The sequence below is a fragment of the Thalassophryne amazonica genome, chromosome 8, assembly GCF_902500255.1.
Source record: "Thalassophryne amazonica chromosome 8, fThaAma1.1, whole genome shotgun sequence".
Classification (NCBI taxonomy): Eukaryota; Metazoa; Chordata; class Actinopteri; order Batrachoidiformes; family Batrachoididae; genus Thalassophryne; species Thalassophryne amazonica.
The window spans coordinates 72,312,986-72,339,367 of NC_047110.1; positions in this window are offsets into that span (position 1 = coordinate 72,312,986).

Genomic DNA, 26,382 nt, shown 5'->3' on the forward strand with positions numbered 1-26,382 from the left:
CCATCAGAATTTTTTCAGAAACTGTTAGAGACAAGCAGCTGGAAACCATTCGAAAAATTTATCTGGCTTTCGGGAAAATTTTACGGGCTTCACAGAGAATAAGGAGTGTTACTACAGCTTTAAGGATAACCCACAATGGCGCACTGTGCGGCGCGCTCCGAGCCGCCATCGAGAGCAGAAAAACCACACATTTCTAAATGAGCAATTTTCTGGTTATCACAAGAGCTGGACATTCAGCCATTTTCCGGCAGATTTCACTTTTCACAAAAGCTTTTGTCATGGAAAGCCCACGCGGAGGCTTTGTGCATCAGGACCGATTCGCTGATCGAGCGAGACAAAGGAACACATCCATTTCGGAGTGCAGGGGACAAGTTGGGACATGCCCAGCTCTCCACAATTTCTCTTATACTCACTGGCTGGTAAGCATTGAAGCCGAGCTAGGCATGTCCCAACTTGTCCCTGGCACTCCGAAACGGAGGTGTTCCCTTTGTCTCGCTCGATCAGCGAATCGGTCCTGACGCGCGAAACCTCCGCGCGGCTTCCATGACAAAATCTCTTGTTAAAAGTGAAATCTGCCGGAAAATGGCTGATGTCCACCTCTTGTGATAACCAGAGAAATTGCACACGACGGTCCCGGCTCCACACAGCGATCCATTTAGAAATGATGTGGTGTTTTCTGCCTCTCGATGGCGGCTCGGAGCGCGGCGCACCGTGCGCCATTGTGGGGCGTCGTTTAAGCTGTAGTAACAGTCCTTATTCTCTGTGAAGCCCGTAAAATTTTCACCGAAAGCCAGATAAATTTTTCAAATGGTTTCCAGCTGCTTGTCTCTAACAGTTTCTGAAAAACTTTTGATGGAAAAAAGCCCAAATCATTCCGCCATTTCCTGACAATGAAAATCCGACGAGGGGGCTGGACCACTCCTCCCACAAGGCGTGCTCACAGGCGAATGACGCAACCGACAGGCGTGGAAAAACTCACGCATGCGCACGAAGGTTCAAGCTTGGCTGACGTAAAAACATATGAATCAAATCCATATAGTTTTTAAAAAAAATAAAAAGGTACGATACTTTTCTCACAGACCTCATATGTGTGCGCAGATTTCCGTACATATTACGCTCCCTCCTCTAACGTGACAGATTTCTGTTCCCCCTCACACTGCCATCAAGGTTATTCTCACTTTTCAGCACCCAACCAGCTTTTGTGCTTCCACTTATCTTGATGCAGCGGAAGTGATCAGGCCAATCAGAGCCAAGGATGCACAATGCATGCAGAAGGATGGGCACTGGGCAATGATATGTTTTTTCCTGCAAATGAAAATCTTACTTCATCACAAACAAGTTGTGTTCCTTCTGATTATTGCAACCACCAGCAAAGTTGGGCAGATGTTATGTTTTCACCCCTGTTTGTTTGTTTATGAACAGCCTGGAACCCACAGTTTTCCATGTCGTTATGAAATTTTTACAGAGGAATCATATCCTGATAGGCAAGAACTGATTCAGTTGAATTTCTTTCATATCTGAGACTGTTATGTAGAATGTCCTCCTTTATCGACCAACAAAGTTTGATTCATATCTAATCTGGATTTCAGATTTTGTTTCCACTGAAATCCAGATTTAATGTATATTTTACATTATATATTAATCAAACATGCCCCAATCACTCTCATGTTTGAAGATGAGGTGCAGACCGGCACTCGCTGTCGCCTGACAAAGTTTGATCCGGATCAGATATGGATTGTGGATTTCGTGGATGTTTGAATTTAATTTGGAAACCCCACTGATTACATCTTGCATTATATCTCAATCAAAAGTGCCTCAGTCACTCTCATTTGTGATAATGAGGTGCAAACTGGCACTCTCAATGAATAGACTAAGTTTGATCCAGATCTGATCCGTATTGTGATATTTGATTTTAATATTGAAAAGCCCTTTAGATCTATATTTTGTATTATATTTTAGCTTATGAAAACCACTTCCAACAAGACTTTGACCTTGAAAACCTTTTTCAAAGGTAAAAATTTGTGGAACTGAAAACTAGTGTTGGTGTAGGTTTGCACTCTATGAGCATGGCACTCTAGTTTTAGATATATTATAATTTTGTGATAAGAGCATAATGAATGTGGTGAATGTTGTGCCATCAATATGAAATATATGAACTGATTACTTTGTGGTGAATGTTGATGCACCAAATCAATCCCAAAAGCAACATTATTTTGCATATATAGTGGAGTTAAGCCAGCAATTGCAGAAAGAAACATAATGCCCAGTAAGTGGACAAAAACAACACTAAATAAACAACAGAATGGGGAAGTAAAAGCACAATTAAAGAATAGATAGAACGTGTCACTGGGAATGGTGCCAAATTTTTCCTCCTTACTGCAAATTACCATTGGAAAACTCAAAGTACTGCTTTGAAACACTTCAAACCCCAGAAACACCCATGTTTTGAAGATTGTTCCACAGTCAACATGAAAGAAAGTCAGGGCAATGAAGAGGAAGGTAAAATTGTATTATAGGAATTTGCATCTAAATCAAGTAATCATAATCGTCATCATCACATATGTGCATATGTGGCTTCAAATGTATTTTTAACTTTTTCTCATTCTAATTTCCATCATCCACTGACCATCCAGCAGATGGCAGTGTTCAGCAGGCGGCAGAGAAGCCCCATAAAATTTAAATCACACCTGCTGTTAATTTTCCATCATTCACGCACTCAGCATCCACTGACCATCTAGCAGGTGGCAGTGTTAACCACATGGCACACAAATTACCTTTTAAAGTGAAAGGCAGCTGCTCCTAATTTTCCATCATCATTCCAGAAGTTGAGAGTCATGTCTATGTGATATTACGAGCAAAATAAAATTGCTTTTTTAGACTCTTCTGGTGCAACAAAGTCACCACATTTTAAGTTTTCTTTAAGTGCCCTCACAACCCTTTAATAGTGACAAGATTATGGCATTCATTGCTTTTAAGTAAACAAACTGGAGGGAATAGACTCATGATTGTATCGATTCATTTGCTGCACGTTACAGTAGGTACAGGCAATTTAGTACTTACATTGAACTTAAAATCACTCACCACACTCACACTTTTGAAATAAAGATAACTTTATGGAATGTTGGAATGGTGTGTGAGTCCAGAAAGTACTTAGGAACATCCATTGTTCCATTTTGGCAGTGTTCATCCTTGACCCAAAATACATAAGCATACCAAATGGCAAATGTCAGCTGTCCACAGTTTCTGTGTGATAAAAGTTGCACGCACAGCTGTTGTAAGCGAGTGCTTTTAATTTGACAAACAAAGACAGTGGCTGAAGACCTTAAAACTACTACACATTTCTCTCATGGCACCAACATGAAACTTATGTCACTCATAGTAAGAGCCACATGAGACTTATATAAACTGACTAAACCACTTCAGCTACATTAAACACAATAAATCCATAATACCAGCAACACTGTTAATCAAACATAAACCACAATAATAACATTTAAAACTTCAAATCCCCAAACTCCCATGGTGCATTGTAGCACAGCATCCATGTTTATTGGTTAGCTAAAATTTCTAATTCCTCCAAAAATACTTGTCCTATCAAGTTTCCATTTTTGCAGCGTTCATCCTTGACCCAAAATACATAAACATGCCAAACGGCAAAAGTCAGCTCTCCCTGTTTTTGCGTAATCGAAGCCAAACACGCATGCACACACGCGCGCGCGCATACAGGGGCCACTTGGCTATTATAATATAGATAACAAGAGCAATTTCAGAATTCTGATGTACGCTAAGCGTTGATGAGGATTCAAAATAAGATGTGTGATTCACATCGTGACACAGACGTTACCTGGATCCGGATTCCACAACATAATGCAATAATTGCATACTGATCCAAAATGGTCCGACTGATCAAGATGTTGCAATCTGATACTTATTTCACAAGCTGAAAAATTATAGTGTCATCCTGATCTTGGTTTTACACCATGATGTGGTATCTTTCTACTGCAGAACCTGCATATTGATCTAGATCACTCTGAAAATTCCATGGCCTAATATCTATTGGTGATGAAAATTTCATCAAAATCCATGCAGTAGTTTTGACATAATCCTGCTAACAGAGATACAAATAAATAAACACCAGTGATTTTATTATGTCCTTGGCAGACGTAACAATAATTTATTTATATAGCACTTTCAGGCAGATTTACAAAATGTTTTACATAATAGATTATCAAGCAGAACAATAAAGCATTACACATCCATAAGAAGAAATAAAATTGAACACAAAATGCAAATAAAACACAAACCCACAAATACAACAAAAATATAAAATCCATAAAAACTAATCATAAACAGCAGAGATGAAAATGGCCATACACTGTACCAAAATCATAAACTCAGAAAACATTTTGTTCCCTTAGTCATGTTAGTTATATTGCACAAAGAAGAGCCTGTCATTAAGCATAAAGTTCTCAAATTTAAAGGTTGTTGTTGTGAAAGTGTAGTGACACGGACCCACAACAGGGGGCGCAAATGAACAGTCAATAGATGAGCCAAAAAGTAACAATTTAATGTTGTGAAGGTGCACAACGAATACACAGACAATCTCAGAATCTGATAACAGTCAATCCACAAAGGTGACGTGTGGGCAGGCTCGAGGATAGAAGACGTCTGTCCTGAGAAGAGCCGGAACCACACGATTTCCACCGCCACCGAACCTGGTGAATACTGGAGCCGCCAAGTCCCGAATTCCCAGGTGATCACCGTCCCCGACTGTCGGATCTGGTACTGCTGGCGAAGAACAAAGACAGTCAAGTGTGGTGTGTGTACACCCCGTAACAACAACGGTGGGAATGCCACCTCCACCTCTAACACACACTCGTGCAGCGTCTGTTTAACCACTTATCTGATGGACGTAGGACGAAACAGTCGCGACCCACGCTGGTCCTCTGGTTGACAGCTGCAAAACAATAGCTCTTAGAATCAATTAATACAGGCAGAGACAGTTACCTCCATAGAAGTACGATATCTCGGCAACGAGGTGGAGATGACGTCTGGTCTTTATGGAGTGAGATGCTGTAGAGTAGATGGGTGACAGCTGTCAAGAGATAATGAGTGACAGCTGTCACCCCCGGCTGTGTCCGTGGCGGCAGCGCCCTCTCGTGCCTGAAGCCCGCACTTCAGGCAGGGCGCCCTCTGGTGGTGGGCCAGCAGTACCTCCTCTTCTGGCGGCCCACACAACAGTTGTGCCAGTACTAGTGTTCAAATTATAGTGAACACAAATGAATGGTTAGTTTCTAAGATTTTGCTGTTCCTTGACTGCTTTTGTGGGAGGAATTTATTATTATTTATTTAGCATTTTACTCATGTTTTACCCACTTAGAAATGTCAGATGGGGTTTCAGGGCAGCATGCAGTATAGTGAGTGCACCCTCAAGTCTTTCTTTAATATAACTCTTTGATACAGACAGACAGGAGACTGAGGGGCGTGGTCATGGCTGTTACACTGAGGGTCTGGCCACATCTCTTGCACCGATCATGAAACAAGAGTGATAGTATGTGGAAATAAAATGAAAAGTCAGGAACTTATGAAACAAATAAGCACAAGTCCAAAACCATACTGTGCAGAGCTGTACCATCTATTCTTCGTGCAGTTCTGTGAACTGACCCACTGTGTGTGTATCATACGGTTGAATGCAAATACATGTATTGTGACACCCTTAAAGTGTAGGTGACATGATATGTAATGTTTTTTGAGTATTTCAGACTAAAATTAAACAACAGTTTGAAATTTATCCTTTCCTAGTTAATGAAGAGATAAATATTTGGATTTTGAACTGCGCACCACTAAAAACCAGGAACTTCCCGACACTGGAGAAGAAGAAGGAAGTAATATCAGCACCAGAACCAGAACCATCCTAATAGTCCCATTAATTTATGGATGGTTACAGGCTACTGGCAGCCCCGTTTCCACCGAGTGGTTCGGGTCAGTGATGCACGTTTTCTACACGTCAGAATGGTTAATTCTCACCGGCATAATCCTTTTGATTGGCAGGTGGAACACATATTGATGAGCATGCATGCACAGTGTCTGCAGCTTCTCCAATCGACATGGAGGCAAAACTGAGTATTTACACATTATTTTATTTCATTGTTTTGTGGATCATGGGATAATTCCATTGCGTGCAGACTGAGACGTTATGAACAGATGAGGTGCTGCGAGTCTTTTAATTTGTGGTGCAAAGGCAGCACCCCCGGTGGAACAAGAGGATACATTCACAGCAGAGACTCGAACCATCAGACGCACTTAACAGATTACACCTGTAGCTGATCGTGCTGGTCCCAGATCGGTACAGCAGAGACTTGACCCATCATGGACTTTTCTTCAGCCAGGACAACGAATTAAATTATTTTCAGATGTTTTCATCAGACGAAAGATGATCTCACTGAAATGGACAGATAAGACTATATTATTTACTACTTGTGTGAATGGTTTTAATATTTAATAATAACGTGTTACACTACTAATGTACAGTACACTAACTGTATTCAGTATTTATTTTAAAAATAGCTGATATTTCCAGTCCCTCATGACATTTTTCAGATTTGAAATGCATGTACCTGTTTCTCAGGAAAATAAATAAATAAATAAATAAATAAATCCACATTTCGTCACTTTTTCTGATGCGACAGATAGTAAGACTATTTTTGATTACAACCAAAGAGCTGGCAAAAAATTAAAAGAAAAACAGTTTATCATCTCCACCCACATGGCGAAATTGCCTGCATTATTCATTTATTTATTTTATAATCACTATTCTGTGTTCTGAACTCTGCCAATATCATCACTGTTGTCAGACTGAAGATTTAGCCTCCCTCATTGTGGTCTAAATAAGGCTCACAACCATAAGGCTGTGTCCTCCACAGCTGCTTCAGAATCACCTTCAGACTAGACTTAAAAAAAAAAGCTCCACACTAGAGAAAAAAAAATGTACAAAAACAGCTCGACCTCCGCCGTGTTTATAATTGATTTGGGCTTGAATCAGCAGGTCCTGTTCTGGTGATGATGTAGCAACAATATGGCCGCGGCTGAGATCTGAAATAGAGCATAGGCTTCAGACAACTGTTGTCTGTCCTTCACTTATCGACTTTTATTTTTCAGGATTTTTTTTTTAAAGATCAACATTTCATAATCTTTAATGATTATCTGTGCACATTTTTTGGTGTCACCTACACTTTTTTCACTTTTTCCACATTTTATTATATTACAACTTTATTCCAAAATGGAATAAATTCATTTTTTTCCCCTTCAAAATTCTACTCACAACATACCACAATGACAACATGAAAAAAGTGTCTTTGAATTTTTTCAACTATATTGTGTGTTGTCATTTTGGCTGCTCCCATTTGTTCAGGGTTGCCACAGTGGATGCAGCCAGATCCGCATTGGTGTTTTGGCACAAGTTTTACACCGGATGCCCTTTCTGACACAACTCCAGTTTTACCTGGAGAAACACTCACAGAGCCACTGGGGTTCCAAAGAGGTCTCCCATCCAAGTACCAACCAGATGCCGCACTGTTTAGCTTCTGAGATCTGACGGGATCAGGCTTACACACAGCAGACCGCTCCTTTTTCGAATATATTAAATAATAATAATAATAATAATAATAATAAAAAGTTGAAGAAATCACACGTACGTAAGTATTCAAACCCTTTGCTCAATGCTTGTTGATGCACTTTTGGCAGCAATTACAGCCTCATATTTTTCTTGAATATGATAATTGCATAATCTCTCCTCTTGCTTGCCTCTACTGGTGGGTGGCTCTCACTGCGGTATTGTATCACTTCCTGTTCCGGAGCACAGCGATGTTTTGCTGTATCTGTTAGCTGTTTAATCTGCACAGTTAGATTGATCTAGTTAACTAGATAACGATTTGTTTCACAGTGTAATCTTCACGTGCCTTAACTAAAGCACTCCCTCTGCTGAATCACCTCTAAATTATTTACACATTATTCACTTTGTGTGTTTTTAGGAATCCGCTAGCTTAGCGCAGCTACTAGCTCTTAGCCGATTTAGCATGGCGGCTTCTCCTGTCTCTCCTGCACTTTTCTGCTCTGGGTGTGAAATGTTTAGTTATTCCTCGGCCTCCTTTAGCAGTAATGGTATTTGTAATAAGTGTAGCTTATTCGTAGCTCTCGAGGCCAGGCCGGGTGAATTGGAGACTCGGCTCCGCACCATGGAAAATTCCTCAGCTAGCCAGGCTCCTGTAGTTGGTGCGGACCACGATAGCTTAGCCGCCGTTAGTTCCCTTCCAGCAGATCCCAAGCAGCCGGGAAAGCAGGCTGGGTGCAAGCAGGGTGACTGTGAGGAGGAAGCGTAGTCCTAAACAGAAGCCCCGTGTACACCGCCAACCCGTTCACATCTCTAACCGCTTTTCCCCACTCTGCGACACACCCACCGAGGATCAAACTCTGGTTATTGGCGACTCTGTTTTGAGAAATGTGAAGTTAGCGACACCAGCAGCCATAGTCAATTGTCTTCCGGGGGCCAGAGCAGGTGACATTGAAGGAAATTTGAAACCGCTGGCTAATGCTAAGCGTAAATTTGGTAAGATTGTAATTCACGTCGGCAGTAATGACACCCGGTTACGCCAATCGGAGGTCACTAAAATTAACATTGAATCGGTGTGTAACTTTGCAAAAACAATGTCGGACTCTGTAGTTTTCTCTGGGCCCCTCCCCAATCGGACCGGGAGTGACATGTTTAGCCGCATGTTCTCCCTGAGTTGCTGGCTGTCAGAGTGGTGTCCAAAAAATGAGGTGGGCTTCATAGATAATTGGCAAAGCTTCTGGGGAAAACCTGGTCTTGTTAGGAGAGACGGCATCCATCCCACTTTGGATGGAGCAGCTCTCATTTCTAGAAATCTGGCCAATTTTCTTAAATCCTCCAAACCGTGACTATCCAGGGTTGGGACCAGGAAGCAGAGTTGTAGTCTTACACAGCTCTCTGCAGCTTCTCTCCCCCTGCCATCCCTTCATTACCCCATCCCCGTAGAGACGGTGCCTGCTCCCAGACCACCAATAACCAGTAAAAATCTATTTAAGCATAAAAATTCAAAAAGAAAAAATAATATAGCACCTTCAACTGCACCACAGACTAAAACAGTTAAATGTGGTCTATTAAACATTAGGTCTCTCTCTTCTAAGTCCCTGTGTTGTGTGGGTCGCCAGAAGAGGAGGTACTGCTGGCCCACCACCAGAGGGCGCCCTGCCTGAAGTGCGGGCTTCAGGCACGAGAGAGCGCTGCCGCCACAGACACAGCCGGGGGTGACAGCTGTCACTCATTATCTCATGACAGCTGTCACCCATCTACACTTCATCATACTACTCCATAAAACCCGGACGTCATCTCCACCTCGTTGCCGAGATATCATCGACCTGTGAAGGTAATATCCTCAGCCAGAATCTAATTGTGTCTTAGTCTGAATTCATTTTGCAGCTGCTTTCCTGTGGAGTGGCCACCTGGGGACTCGGGACTTGGCGGCTCCAGTATTCTCCAGGTTCGGTGGCGGAGGAAATCGTGTGGTTCCGGTTCTTCTCAGGACAGACGTCTTCTATCCTCGAGCCTGCCCACACGTCACCTTTGTGGATTGACTGTTTGCAAAATTCTGTATTCCTCTGTATTGTGGTTGTGCTCATTCACAACAGTAAAGTGTTCATATTCGACTCTTTCATTGTCCGTTCATTTACGCCCCCTGTTGTGGGTCCGTGTCACTACACTTTCCCAACAGGATATCTCGGCCAGCATCATGGATCCCGAGGGGCGTCACCCATCTGTTGAACAGGCAATGGAAGACCAGGGTGCACAGGCGTCTGCAGGAGGCATAATTGGTGAGTTGCAGCAAATCCTCACCACCTTTACCGCTCGGTTGGATCTGATGACCGAGCAAAACGTCATCCTTAATTGCAGGATGGAGGCTCTCACCGCACAGGTGGAAGCGCGCGCTCAGGGCGCTGCTGCAGCTCCTCCTCCTGCCGACCCAGTGCAGAATAAAGATGTTCCACTGGTCGTTCAACGACCCCCCCACCATCCCCTGAAGCATACATAAGTCCCCCAGAGCCGTACGGAGGTTGTGTGGAGACGTGCGCGGACTTTCTTATGCAGTGCTCGCTCGTCTTTGCACAGCGTCCAGTAATGTACGCGTCTGAGGCCAGTAAGGTGGCTTATGTAATTAACTTGCTTTGTGGTGAGGCACGCGCTTGGGCTACGGCGCTTTGGGAGCAAAATTCACGGCTCCTTACCACTTATACTGGGTTTGTGAGGGAGTTCAGAACGGTTTTTGATCACCCTAACAGAGGAGAGACTGCTTCAACAGTGCTGCTGTCAATGAGACAGGGGCGCCGGAGCGCAGCTGAATATTCAGTCGACTTCCGCATCGCGGCTGCGAGGTCCGGCTGGAATAACGTTGTGCTCCGCACCGCCTTCATAAACGGACTGTCGTCGGTCCTGAAGGAGCACCTGGTAGGGAAGGAAGAACCGCGGGATTTAGATGGGCTTATTGATCTCGTTATATGGTTAGACAATTGGTTGGAGGAACGCCGTCGGGAGCGAGACGAAGGACGTGGCTGGGCACGCGCCGTCCCTCTCCCTTCCGGGTCCGAAAAGGTTCCGCCCTCCCCACTCTCCACAGCCTCAATGCTTCGTGTGGCTACAGCTCCGCCTGCTGACGAAGCTATGGACACGACCAGGGCCACATTTAACAGAGGAGGCTGGCCCGCGGGGAGTGCTTTGTCTGCGGCTCCAGTGAACACCAGCAGAGAGACTGCCCCAAGCAGTTTAAACACCAACGCCCGCCCCTAGAAACTGGGCTTAGGGTGGGCCAAGACATTCACGTGGGACACACACATATTTCCACATGACTCCCAGTTACAATCCTGAGCGGGGATTTAACCCTTCAAGCCCCAGCACTGGTGGACACGGGGTCAGAAGGGAATCTGCTAGACAGCAGATGGGCTAGGGAGGTAGGGCTCCCTCTGGTGGCACTCCCTTCGCCATTGCAGGTGCGGGCACTAGATGGCACCCTTCTCCCTTTAATCACGCACAAGACACAACCTGTAACTCTGGTGGTGTCTGGAAATCATCGGGAGGAGATCGAGTTTTTTGTGACTCCTTCTACCTCCAGAGTGATTTTGGGCTTCCCGTGGATGTTGAAACACAATCCCCGGATTGATTGGCCGTCTGGGGTGGTGGTTCAGTGGAGCAAAACCTGCCATCGGATGTGTTTAGGTTCCTCAGTTCCTCCGGGTTTACAGGCTAAAGAGGAGGTCAAAGTCCCTCCCAATCTGACGGCGGTGCCGGTTGAATACCACGATCTTGCTGACGTCTTCAGCAAGGATCTGGCACTCACCCTTCCCCCGCACCGTCCATACGATTGTGCCATTGATTTGATTCCAGGCGTGGAGTTCCTGTCCAGCAGGCTGTACAACCTCTCACGACCTGAGCGCGAATCAATGGAGACCTACATCCGGGACTCATTAGCTGCCGGGCTGATCCGGAATTCCACCTCCCCGATGGGTACAGGTTTCTTTTTTGTGGGCAAGAAAGATGGCGGACTCCGTCCATGCATTGATTACAGGGGGCTGAATGAGATTACAGTTCGCAATCGATACCCGTTGCCCTTGTTAGATTCTGTGTTCACCCCCCTGCATGGAGCCAAAATCTTTACAAAGTTGGATCTTAGGAATGCGTATCACCTGGTTCGGGTCCGGAAGGGAGATGAGTGGAAGACGGCATTTAACACCCCATTAGGTCATTTTGAGTACCTGGTCATGCCGTTCGGCCTCACTAATACCCCGCGACGTTCCAAGCTTTGCTTAATGATGTCTTGCGGGACTTCCTGCACCGATTCGTCTTCGTATATCTGGTCCTGCAGCGGTTGTTGGAGAACCGGCTGTTTATGAAGGGCGAGAAGTGCGAGCAGGGGTTTATCATCTCCTCCAACTCCGTCGCCCCTGATCCGGCCAAGGCTGCGGCGGTGAGAGATTGGCCCCAACCAACAAGCCATAGGAAGCTGCAACAGTTCCTCGGCTTTGCAAATTTCTACAGGAGGTTCATTAAGGGCTACAGTCAGGTAGTTAGCCCCCTGACAGCCCTGACCTCTCCAAAAGTCCCCTTCACCTGGTTGGATCGGTGCGAAGCCGCGTTCAAGGAGTTGAAACGACGGTTCTCGACTGCACCAGTTCTGGTGCAGCCTGACCCTAGCCGCCAGTTTGTGGTTGAAGTGGACGCCTCTGGCTCAGGGATAGGAGCCGTGCTATCCCAGAGCGGAGAGATCGATAAGGTTCTTCACCCGTGTGCCTACGTTTCTCGCAGGTTGACCCCGGCTGAACGGAACTATGACGTCGGCAACTGAGAACTCCTTGCAGTGAAAGAGGCTCTAGAGGAGTGGAGACACCTGTTGGAGGGAGCGTCTGTGCCGTTCACAGTTTTCACTGACCATCGGAACCTGGAGTATATCAGGACCGCCAAGCGGCTGAACCCCAGGCAAGCCCGCTGGTCACTGTTCTTCAGACGTTTTGACCTCCGGATCACCTATTGCCCCGGGACCAAGAACCAGAGATCAGATGCCGTGTCCCGGGTACACGAAGATGAAGTCAAAACTGTGCTGTCGGATCCACCGGAGCCCATCTTTCCGGAGTCCACTATCGTGGCCACCCTCACCTGGGACGTGGAGAAGACCGTCCGGGAGGCCCTGGCACGGAGCACGGATCCCAGAACTGGGCCGAAGAACCGACTTTACGTCCCACCAGAGGCCAGAACTGCAGTATTGGATTTCTGTCACGGTTCCAAGCTCTCCTGTCATCCAGGGGTGCGAAGGACCGTGGCAGTTGTCTGGCAGTGCTTCTGGTGGGCGTCTATGGAGGCCGACGTCCGGGAGTATATCCAGGCCTGCACCACCTGTGCCAGGGGCAAGGCAGACCACAAAAGGACCCAAGGACTTCTCCAGCCGCTTCCTGTGCCTCATCGCCCCTGGTCCCATATCGGCCTGGATTTCGTCACGGGCCTCCCGCCGTCCCAGGGCAACACCACCATCCTCAGGATAGTGGACTGATTCTCCAACGCAGCCCACTTCGTGGCCCTCCTGAAGCTCCCAACGGCCCAGGAGACAGCAGACCTCCTGGTCCACCACGTCGTCCGTCTGCATGGGATACCAACTGACATAGTCTCGGATCGTGGTCCCCAGTTTTCCTCTCAAGTCTGGAGGAGTTTCTGCAGAGAACTGGGGGCCACCGTGAGCCTCTCGTCCAGGTACCACCCACAGACGAACAGACAGGCAGAACGGGCCAACCAAGAGTTGGAAAAGACCCTCCACTGTGTGACATCCGTGCACCCGACGGCCTGGAGTAACCATCTGGCCTGGATCGAGTATGCACATAACATAACAGCCAGGTGTCTGCCACCGGCCTCTCCCCATTTGAGGTGTGTCTAGAGTACCAGCCCCCATTGTTTCCCGTGGTGGAGGGAGAGGTCGGTGTGCCCTCGGTCCAGGCCCACCTGCGGAGGTGCCGTCGGGTGTGCCGTACCGCCCGTTCTGCCTTGTTAAAGGCCCGGACGAGGGCTAAGGCCCATGCAGACCGCCGGCGGTCCCCGGCCCCTGCATACCAGCCCTGGCAGGAGGTGTGGTTATCAACAAAGGACATCCCCCTCCAAGTGGACTCCCCTAAGTTGAAGGACAGGTACATCGGACCATTCAAAATCCTCAAGATCCTCAGCCCTGCCGCAGTGAAGCTCCAACTCCCAGCTTCACTGCAGATCCATCCTGTTTTCTATGTGTCCAGACTGAAACCATACCACACCTCACCCCTCTGTGCTCCCGGTCCGGCACCGCCTCCTGCCCGGATCATTGACGGGGAGCCAGCTTGGATGGTGCGCCAGCTCCTGGACGTCCGTAGAACGGGCCGGGGGTTCCAGTATTTGGTGGACTGGGAGGGATATGGACCCGAAGAACGCTCCTGGGTGAAGAGGAGCTTCATCCTGGACCCGGCCCTCCTGGCCGATTTCTACCGCCGACACCCGGATAAACCTGGTCGGGCACCAGGAGGCGCCCGTTGAGGGGGGGTCCTGTTGTGTGGGTCGCCAGAAGAGGAGGTACTGCTGGCCCACCACCAGAGGGCACCCTGCCTGAAGTGCGGGCTTCAGGCACGAGAGGGCGCTTCCGCCAGCTTTCTCCAGGTTCGGTGGCAGAGGAAATCGTGTGGTTCCGGTTCTTCTCAGGACAAACGTCTTCTATCCTCGAGCCTGCCCACACGTCACCTTTGTGGATTGACTGTTTGCAAAATTCTGTATTCCTCTGTATTGTGGTTGTGCTCATTCACAACAGTAAAGTGTTCATATTCGACTCTTTCATTGTCCGTTCATTTACGCCCCCTGTTGTGGGTCCGTGTCACTACACTTTCCCAACACCCTGTTAGTAAATGATATAATAATTGATCAACATATTGATTTATTCTGCCTTACAGAAACCTTGTTACAGCAGGATGAATATGCTAGTTTAAATGAGTCAACACCCCCGGTCACACTAACTGCCAGAATGCTCGTAGCACGGGCCGAGGTGGAGGATTAGCAGCAATCTTCCATTCCAGCTTATTAATTAATCAAAAACCCAGACAGAGCTTTAATTCATTTGAAAGCTTGACTCTTAGTCTTGTAAATCCAAACTGGAAGTCCCAAAAAACAGTTTTATTTGTTATTATCTATCGTCCACCTGGTTGTTACTGTGAGTTTCTCTGTGAATTTTCAGACCTTTTGTCTGACTTAGTGCTTAGCTCAGATAAGATAATTACACTGGGTGATTTTAACATCCACACAGATGCTGAGAATGACAGCCTCAACACTGCATTTAATCTATTATTAGATTCAATTGGCTTTGCTCAAAATGTAAATGAGTCCACCCACCACTTTAATCATATCTTAGATCTTGTTCTGACTTATGGTATGGAAATTGAAGACTTAACAGTATTCCCTGAAAACTCCCTTCTGTCTGATCATTTCTTAATAACATTTACATTTACTCTGATGGACTACCCAGCAGTGGGGAATAAGTTTCATTACACTAGAAGTCTTTCAGAAAGCGCTGTAACTAGGTTTAAGGATATGATTCCTTCTTTATGTTCTCTAATGCCATATACCAACACAGTGCAGAGTAGCTACCTAAACTCTGTAAGTGAGATAGAGTATCTCGTCAATTTTAATTTTAGTTTTACATCCTCAATGAAGCCAACTTTGGATGCTGTAGCTCCTCTGAAAAAGAGAGCTTTAAATCAGAAGTGCCTGACTCCGAGGTATAACTCACAAACTCGCAGCTTAAAGCAGATAACCTGTTGTGAAAGTGTCGTGACACGGACCCACGACAGGGGGCGTTAATGAACGGACAATGGATAAGCCAAAAAGTAACAACTTAATGTTGTGAATCGCACAACGAAGTACAGACAATACCAATATGGTGGAATGTCAATTATACACAAGGTGACGTGTGGGCAGGCTCGAAGATAGAAGATGTCTGGCGAGAGAAGAGCCGGATCCCACACAGCTTCCACCACCAACGGATCTGAAGAACACCGGAGCCGCCAAGCCCTGCGCCCCAGGTGGCCACTGTCTTCAGCAGTCAGACCCGGTACTGCTGGCAGAGAACAGAAACACTACTGATGAGTGTGAGTTTGCACACTCAGTAATCCCACAGTCAGTGTTCAGATAGGAGGGAGAACCTCCACCTCCGATAACACACTCAAACAGCTCCTGAGACAACCACTTATCTGGGTGGGGTGGGAGGCGAAGCTGTCGCAGTCCACACCGAACGCCAACTCAGCAGACAGGGAATCCGTCCCAGGAAAACGGCTGCAAAAGAGATCAGACTAATGCTCGAATCAGGTTCAGCAGAGAAATTACCTGAATGGTAGCTGATTTCTCGGCGGGGAGGTGGAGTTGCAGTCCGGCCTTTATGGTGGTGGTGATGAGTAGTGGATGAGTGACAGCTGGTACGGATGATGGGTGACAGCTGTCACTCCCGGTCGCTCCGACGCCCTCTCGTGCTTGAAGCCCGCACTTCAAGCAGGGCACCATCTTGTGGTGGTGGGCCAGCAGTACCTCCTCTTCAGTGGCCCACACAACATAACCTGTAAGTTGGAGAGGAAATGGCGTCTCACTAATTTAGAAGATCTTCACTTAGCCTGGAAAAAGAGTCTGTTGCTCTATAAAAAAGCCCTCCGTAAAGCTAGGACATCTTACTACTCATCACTAATTGAAGAAAATAAGAACAACCCCAGGTTTCTTTTCAGCACTGTAGCCAGGCTGACAAAGAGTCAGAGCTCTATTGAGCCGAGTATTCCTTTAACTTTAACTAGTAATGACGTCATGACTTTCTTTGCTAATAAAATTTTAACTATTAGAGAAAAAAATACTCATAACCATCCCAAAGACGTATCGTTATCTTTGGCTGCTTTCAGTGATGCCGGTATTTGGTTAGACTCTTTCTCTCCGATTGTTCTGTCTGAGTTATATTCATTAGTTACTTCCTCCAAACCATCAACATGTCTATTAGAGCCCATTCCTACCAGGCTGCTCAAAGAAGCCCTACCATTAATTAATGCTTCGATCTTAAATATGATCAATCTATCTTTATTAGTTGGCTATGTACCACAGGCTTTTAAGGTGGCAGTAATTAAACCATTACTTAAAAAGCCATCACTTGACCCAGCTATCTTAGCTAATTATAGGCCAATCTCCAACCTTCCTTTTCTCTCAAAAATTCTTGAAAGGGTAGTTGTAAAACAGCTAACTGATCATCTGCAGAGGAATGGTCTATTTGAAGAGTTTCAGTCAGGTTTTAGAATTCATCATAGTACAGAAACAGCATTAGTGAAGGTTACAAATGATCTTCTTATGGCCTCAGACAGTGGACTCATCTCTGTGCTTGCTCTTAGACATCAGTGCTGCTTTTGATACTGTTGACCATAAAATTTTATTACAGAGATTAGAGCATGCCATAGGTATTAAAGGCACTGTGCTGCGGTGGTTTGAATCATATTTATCCAATAGATTACAATTTGTTCATGTAAATGGGGAATCTTCTTCACAGACTAAGGTTAATTATGGAGTTCCACAAGGTTCTGTGCTAGGACCAATTTTATTCACTTTATACATGTTTCCCTTAGGCAGTATTATTAGATGGCATTGCTTAAATTTTCATTGTTATGCAGATGATACCCAGCTTTATCTATCCATGAAGCCAGAGGACACACACCAATTAGCTAAACTGCAGGATTGTCTTACAGACATAAAGACATGGATGACCTCTAATTTCCTGCTTTTAAACTCAGATAAAATTGAAGTTATTGTACTTGGCCCCACAAATCTTAGAAACATGGTTAATTCAAAATGCTGCAGCTAGAGTGCTAACAGGGACTAGAAGGAGTACCATATCACCCCATTAGAGCACTTCGCTCTCAGACTGCAGGCTTACTTGTAGTTCCTAGGGTTTGTAAGAGTAGAATGGGAGGCAGAGCCTTCAGCTTTCAGGCTCCTCTCCTGTGGAACCAGCTTCCAATTCAGATCAGTGAGACAGACACCCCCTCTACTTTTAAGATTAGGCTTAAAACTTTCCTTTTTGCTAAAGCTTATAGTTAGGGCTGGATCAGGTGACCCTGAACCATCCCTTAGTTATGCTGCTATAGACTTATACTGCTGGGGGGTTCCCATGATGCACTGAGTGTTTCTTTCTCTTTTTCTCTGTATGCACCACTCTGCATTTAATCATTAGTGATCGATCTCTGCTCCCCTCCACAGCATTTCTTTTTCCTGGTTCTCTCTCTCAGCCCCAACCAGTCCCAGCAGAAGACTGCCCCTCCCTGAGCCTGGTTCTGCTGGAGGTTTCTTCCTGTTAAAAGGGAGTTTTTCCTTCCCACTGTTGCCAAGTGCTTGCTCACAGGGGGTTGTTTTGACCGTTGGGGTTTTTCCGTAATTATTGTATGGCCTTGCCTTACAATATAAGGCGCCTTGGGGCAACTGTTTGTTGTGATTTGGCGCTATATAAATAAAATTGATTTGATTTGATTTGATGATGCCACAAGCTTGGTGCACTTATCTTTGTGTAGTTTTGTCCATTCCTCTTTGCAGCACTTCTCAAGCTCCATCAGGTTGGATGGGGAGCGTCGGTGCACAGACATTTTCAGATCTCTCCGGACATGTTCAATCAGATTCAGGTCTGGGCTCTGGCTGGGCCACTCAAAGACATTCACAGAGTTGTCCTGAAGCTACTCCTTTGATATCTTGACTGTGTGTTTAGGGTCATTGTCCTACTGAAAGATGAACCGTCGCCCCAGTCTGAGGTCAAGAGTGCTCTGGAGCAGGTTTTCATCCAGGATGTCTCTGTACATTGTTGCATTTATCTTTCCCTCAATCCTGATGTGTCTCCCAATTCCTGCCGTTGAAAAACATCCACACCATGCTTCACTTTCTGCACACAGAAAGGCTGCGAAGTGATCCCACAACCTTCTTGCTGTGAGGCATCAGTGCTGACCACTAAGCCTCTGTATGGTTGCCATCCAAGACTGAATGGATGAATGGTTGAAGAATCTGTTTTGTGGCGAATGTTGTGACACAATTAAGGCACCAATGAATGCTCCCAGACCTCACCTGACCTGATTGATCCCGATCTTGAGTGTCAGGATAAAACACACGTATTTAACCTCAGACAAGGTTTGGCAACCAATCACCATATTGTATGTACCCATGAAAAAAAAAAAGTATCACTTTGACGCACGAATAATCAATCTCTCCGGTTGTGTTCAGAAAAATAATGCATTCAGATTTCCAAATATATTCACTCTTGGGTGCTGCTGAGTATGAAAATAGTGTCAATATGCTGGCGGATAAGCAGCGTCATCTGAACAGTTGGGGGGTGTTTGCAGAACAGTTGCTGAGCACAGATAGAGCCTTTTAGTTCTCTGTGCCAGATTTTCTTAGTCCATAAAAATGAAGCACAGCACCTTCTGGCAACAAGTTGGGATAGTTTGGCATAGAGTTAACCACCCATCAATTTTCTCTAATTAACCATTGAGTCTCACGCTGAAAGATGGTTAATGGTAACATTCAAAACAACATAGCACATAAATATAAACCAACATCAGGTGAGCTTATTCCGACACAAAAAAGATTGATTACATGACAGGTTAGTGGAAGCAAATTATCAATCACGTCTCTCCACTCATCCCTCCACATCAGTCTTATTTGTTCTTTCTACCACTCAAAATAGGACTCGGTTCACGGAAGGTAGACAAATATTTGGACGTTGAAGATTTTATTTAGATTTCAGCCACATGTTTAATTTATATTCTTTCTTCTTCATTTCTGTCTAAATTTTTAAAATCTATTTCCATTAACCCCACTGAGGAGTTTTTGTTTTTATTGCCATTTGTTTGTACGTTTTGTCTTTTCTTGTGAAAAAAAAACAAAAACAAAAAAAAAACAGAATTGATTATACTTTGGAGCAGATCTGCACCAAGTATTTATTTATGTATTCACTTTTTCATTCACTGTTGTAAGACAGGATATATTTGATTGACAAAATAATGACATTGGAAAGTCCTCTTCAGTTACATTTTTACAATCAGTTATTTAAACGTACTTACAGTGTCCTCATGTAAAATTCCGTACATAATTTTTCTCATTGTTTTTTCTTTTGTCAAATTTTGCTGACCTATTGCTCAATGTACCAACATTGCGTTGTGTCTGATCTATTTTGATGATGGTTGAAGTGAATTATTTCCACATATTGTTGTTATGCCAATTAGTATTAAGAACACATGGTGACCACGATGTGGTAAGGAATAGGCCTAACACTGCACAGTAACATGTTTTGAAAAGGGATGTTTTTGCATAACATGCACAACTCTTTGGGATCCTGACTCCAACAAGTCCCAGCTAGGATACATATGCTGAAATCAACTTATATATGCAACAGAGCTGAGTGAATATTGACCATTCCATGCCATAGTTCCACCATATCATATACACACTTCTTGCCCACTTACAAAATGGCAACCAGGCAACCTTGTCAGCATGGAGTCAGATGATAAGTGGGTTCACTTGTCTTTCTTTAACATAACCCTATGATTTGTATATACAGTCTGGTTTGAGGTGAAATGAGGAAACAGCGAGCTGAGCAGTTAAAGCGATTGACTGGATTATTTGAATCAGAATCTTAGGAAGCATAAATGGAATTGTTTTTGTTTTTTTTTTTTTTTTGTGGTTAACTTTTCATTTTTCTTATAGAATATGAACCTAAAAGTGCAGGTCTACCAATCCCACATTTTTGTTGAATGGCTGTCCCTGGACAAAATCAGTGTGCATTTGAATTTAGACAGAAATTATTGCAAAATTTCATGGATGGAATGGCTGCCAAATAACACTGTGTACAATGATTTCAAATCTGTACAGAGTGATGTTTTGTGAGATGCTGTCATTTGCACAAAAATCAAACAAACCTAAAATGGTCAAAATACTGAAGGTAGTCTGGCTCCACACGTCACACAACATATTAAACAAAAAAGAAAACATTTAACATGCTGCACAGTAAATTCATCAATTTCAATTTTTTATTCAATTTATTTAGTTTATATAGCACCAAATCAAAGCAAACAAAACAAAACTGCCCCAAGGTGCTTCAAACAAGTAAGGTCTAACCTTACCAACCCTTAGAGCAAGCACACAGGTGACAGTGGTAAGGATAAACTCCCTCTGATGATACTGACGAAGCCTCAAGCAGAGTAAATCCTGCATCCACCAAGGAAATCATCCAATCCTGCATGTGGATCCAGCTGCATCTCGGACAGAGAGAAAAAGAAAACAGAATCAGTCGGCCAGAAAAACTACACTTAAGGTATAATTCATCAGCATCAAGCAACAGAAAAGCAAAAAGAAATAGTAAGGTGATCGCCGGCCACTAGCCCTAAGCTTCACTGAAAGACCCAGACTTTAGATACAGTTGAGGACAAGAACTGCTCTGTTTACTAATAAAATTAATTTAAAAGGGTAGGAAGCATAGTACCATCCTATTCCAGTATGCTAGCCATACGAAAGGGAGAATCAATGCGTCTTAAGTCTGGACTTGAAAGTCTCTACAGAATCTGACGCAATCTGACGTTTTATTGACGCAGGGAGATCATTACACAAAGCAGGTGCACACAAGAGAAAGCTCTGTGACCCGCAGACTTTTCATTCACCCTAGGGAAGCAAAGTAGCCGTGCGCCCTGAGAACTCAGAGCCCAGGCCGGTACGTAGGGTTAGGTCAGCTAAGTAGGGAGGTGATAGTTTGTGAATAATTTAGATGAGCAAAGCGTTGCACAGCAGCGTGAAGCTCACTCATGGTACAGGACATCCTAAACAGGAAGCGCGAAAATTCAAATCCACAGTAAAACAGGAAATGTTCAAATATCAAACAGTTCCTGGATTGACAGACAAGATCCCATGGAATCTCACAGGAAATCAGTGGCAAGCTCACAGATGATTGACATGTCACGGCACCACACTTCTGGTTGAAAACCTGCATTTTCAAATCAGTGAGTCACACTGACTGCTAGGTTCCTCCTGTCCAGTAGTTTGTGCTGTGTACCACATAAAGTTCTAATCCACCTTAGTAGAAGAAAAAAATGTTTGCTTCAGATTTGAACTGAACACGTCGTTTGAACTATGGACTTCTAATGACACCAAACTTAAATTGGTGAGTAAACGGCTGTATTTTATGGCAGAAATGAGGTCCAGGTTGTTAAAAGCGGCATTTCTCCTTTAATTCAGGTTGCCTTATATACACGTTTAAGCTAACAGACAGCAGATGGTTCATGCTCTGTGGGACTATTAGTGCAGCAGATAACTGAAACAGTCCTTCAAATGGTGATACAAGCATCAAATTCAGCACAAATACAGCTGGAGCAAAATTAATTGAGCAACTTTAACTTTTGTCTACTGTACAAACTGAAACTGACCTTTATCACAATTCTTGCTGCTTTTACCTCATAACTCCATAACATTCAGTCACAGATTGTCCAGACTATGCCTTTTTTAGAATCTTTATGATCAGTCAAATAATGTGGTATAGTTTTCTATATGATTGGAGCATCTTTTAATTTTGACCCCTGTGTAATTCTTCAATTGAACCCTACCTGGCTACCTATTGAAAATTCAAGTGGCCAATCAGTTTTTTTAAGTGTTCATGTCTATGGATTATTTGTGCCAAATTTGATGCTTGTATCACCATTTGCAGGATTCCACTCTAAATATTCTCTTATCTGCAGCACTATATGAGGTCTATTAGACAATAAACCGACCCTTTTATTTTTTTTTTTAACTATATGGATTTGAATGACGTGCGATTCCACCAATCATGCTTGAACCCTCGTGCGCATGCGTGAGTTTTTTCACGCGTGTCGGTTACGTCATTTCCCTGTGGGCAGGCCTTGAGTGAGATGTGGTCCCGCCCTCCCGGCTGAATTCCTTTGTTTCACACGCTGCTCCAGACGGCGCGCGTTGCTTTATCAAAATTTTTTCTGGACCTGTGAGGAATATCTGAGTGGATACTATTCGAGAAATTAAGCTGGGTTTCGGTGAAAAGTTTAACGGCTGATGAGAGATTATGGGGTGTTTCTGTCTGTGTAAGGACTTCCCACAGAGCGGGACGTCCTGCAGCGCTTCCAGGCGCCATCGTCGGCCTGTTTCGACCTGAAAACATCCTAACTTAAGGCTTAATTCACCCAGGACGTCGTGAGAGAACAGAGAAGATTCAGAAGAGGCCGGCATGAGGACTTTATGCGGACATTCCACTGTTTAAGGACATTTTGTAATGAAAGACGTGCGCGCAAATTCGCCGAGTCGTTTCCGTGATGACTCGGCAAATCTGTGTGCGCCGCGACAGGAAAAACACCTCCATGTTGAAAACCATTTGTAAAATTCAGGCGGTTTTTGATGGCTTTCAACAAGTGAGTAACTGAGAAATTGTTTAACAGCTTGGGCATGTTCCAACTTGCCCCTTAAGGTTTCCAACAGAGGTGTTTTTCCTGTCGCGACCCCCCGCGGTCGGGTCCGGCCCGACATGCGACTCTGCCCGCACGTTCTTTCATTACAAAATGTCCGTTAACAATGGAATGTCCGAATAAACTCCTCATGCCGACTTCTTCTGAAAGTTCTCTGTTCTCTGACGACTTAGTGGGTCAACAGAGCCTGAAATGTGGAAGTTTTCAACTTGAAACAGCGAGACGCTGCCGCCTCGAAGTGCAGATCGCTGTCAGGCGCCGTGGGCCATCCTTACGGCGACACTAACAGACCAAAATCTCTCATCAGCCATTAAAATTTTTACCGAAAACCAGCTGAATTTATCGAATGGTGTCCTCAGTTGTGCCTTACAGCTTTTGAAAAAATTTTGATCAAACAAAGCAGCAGTCTCTGAGCCATTCCTAAACAATGAAAAAAACAACGAGAGGGTGGGCCACTCCTCACTCAAAGACTGCCCACAGGCGAATGACTTTACCGACAGGCGTGAAAAAACTCTTGCATGCCCACGAGGGTTCAAGCATGTCTGATGTAATCACGTGATTCAAATCCATATGGTTTTTGAAAAAAATAATAAGGTCGGATATTTTTCTAATAGACCTCGTATATGAGATGTAAGATGCTGCTCCTCAGTGTTCCTCAATTGTCCTCAAAAGTATTGGAACACTTGGTATTTCACATATTTTAATTTGTTTATTTCATTTCAAATTTTTTCTAAAATTATATTCCTTAACTCAAACTGAAAGTAAATCTCCACAACTTGATATAAATTAATTAAAAATATAAAATCCAGCTTCCTGATGAAGTGGTGTAGAGGAGGATTTTCTTAAAAAGAAGACCTGAAAGTTCAGCTACAATTTGACAGAAAGTACATTTGAGATGAAAGCCTAGATTTGATGTTTTGGTGAAAGAAACTTTTGTATTTCTTCATAATTGGTGTAAATAAAGTCCAGGACATATTCAGTGACTTGGAAATGTTCATGTTTCCATCCCCTGACTTGTCTAAAGAAAACTGGCAATAAACCTGATTATTATTTACAGGCTTTATCAAGTTTTAGAAATCTGCTTTCAGTTCGAGCTTGAGGAAGGTAATTTTAGAAATTCTTATTCTCTATTTTATTTTATTTGTTTATTTATTTTTCTATTTCTTGTATTTAAAATGGCATAAACAAATTAAAATGTGTGAAATTCCAAGTGTTCCAATACTTCTGGAGGGCACAGTATCCTGACCTTATGATGAGTGCAAAATGAGTGTGGTATTATTACCTTTTTGTTTAAGGTGTTAATTTTCACTGTTGCTGCACTTTGTGTCAAATCATAGTCATATCGTATATCGTATTGATATGAAAATTCAGTAAGGTATATCTTCTGTTATACATTCCAAATCTAAGGTGGAACTCTACTAGTGTTTACTAAAGCTGGGCAGACGATATTTTCAATCGTTGTACTCAGCTCCAGCTCAAACTGTGCGACAAAACCGCAGGGTGTAAAGGTTCTGAGCGCACAATTTATGTTCTCACACAATATGGCCCGATGCTCTGATGCGATCTGACGACTCACATTGTACGTTCAAAAACCACATGTCATGAAACTGGTGTTTCCGGAAGCAAAACGTAAACAGGAGCATTTTTTTTCTTTTTCTTTTTTTCAAACTTCATTTATATTTCTTATTTTTACAACAACTCTCAATGGGAGACATCAAATTTTTAACAAAAACTAAAAAAACAAAAACAAAAAAAAAACAAAAACAACAATACAAGACTTTAAATGAGTTGAAGAATAATGGGGAAAAAAAGAAACAGAAGCTGCTCTCGCAAAGAGATGATCACTGTATGCGCTGTCCGGTGTTTGCAAAGGCACAGTGCGAGAGACACTTGTAGCGCTGCTTCAGCAGCGTGGAACCCTCACGACGGCCGACCAGAATATCAAACAGGTTTGATTTTCATCCGGCCATACGATTGCTGATCAGGAGGTGGTTGTGAGAGGCTAAACGCAGCTCGTTACTCCATGTATACTACACGATGCAGGACGCACGATTAAGCTGAAACTCGGCGCGATCCAAAAATTCTTGCACAAGTAAAAAATCATTTAAAAAAGGTCAAAACTCACACAGCGTAAGCCCAGCGTAAGGTACACCTAAATATCTTAAAAAAAAAGAGAGAGAGTAGAGCCACTTCGGTGCCTCGTCTTGAGAACCAGGGATGTAGGTTTAAAAAGCTTTTTCATCCCATGGGAACTCTCCCTACCCTCCTAAGTGGCTCAAGAATATGGACAGTAAGTGACATTTACATGACAATTTATATGACAATATTAAGATACAATAATTTTGCCATATTGTACAGCCTACTGTCAACTAGCTGAAAACTTTATATTAAATATTAATTTAGTAAATATTAATCTACATCTACATTTAAAAAAAATGCTTAAAGTGGCAGGGGGTTAAGAGGGCTGTAATTGGGGGGTTAGCTGAAAAGCAAAAAAAATAAATAAATAAATTAAAAAAGTGGGGAGTATGGGGGACAGAGCCCCTCCAGAAGCTGAAAGGCAAAATAAGGAAAATGCTTGTTTGCAGTGGTAATGGACAGGTTGACAGATGAGATCAGACAGGAGTCCCCATGGACTATGATGTTTGCAGATGACATTGTGATCTGTAGTGAGAGTAGAGAGCAAGTTGAGTCTAGTCTGGAGAAGTGGAGATATGCTTTGGAGAGAAGGGCAATGAAAGTCAGTAGAAGCAAGACTGAGTACATGTGTGTGAATGAGAGGGAGCCCAGTGGAATAGTGCAGTTACAAGGAGTAGAAGTGGTGAAAGTAGATGAGTTTAAATATTTGGGGTCAACTGTTCAAAGTAATGGAGAGTGTGGTATAGAGGTGAAGAAGAGAGTGCAGGCAGGGTGGAGTGGGTGGAGAAAGGTGGCAGGAGTGATTTGTGACCGAAGAATATCAGCAAGAGTGAAGGGGAAAGTTTACAAAACAGTAGTGAGACCAGCTATGTTGTATGGTTTAGAGACAATGGCACTAACAAAAAGACAGGAGGCAGAGCTGGAGGTGGCAGAGCTGAAGATGTTGAGATTCTCTTTGGGAGTGACAAGAATGGACAAGATTAGGAACGAACATATCAGAGGGACAGCTCAGGTGGGACGGTTTGGAGACAAAGTCAGAGAGGCGAGATTGAGATGGTTTGGACATGTGCAGAGGAGGGACCCAGGGTATATAGGGAGAAGGATGCTGAGGATGGAGCCACCAGGCAGGAGGAGAAGAGGGAGACCAAAGAAGAGGTTCATGGA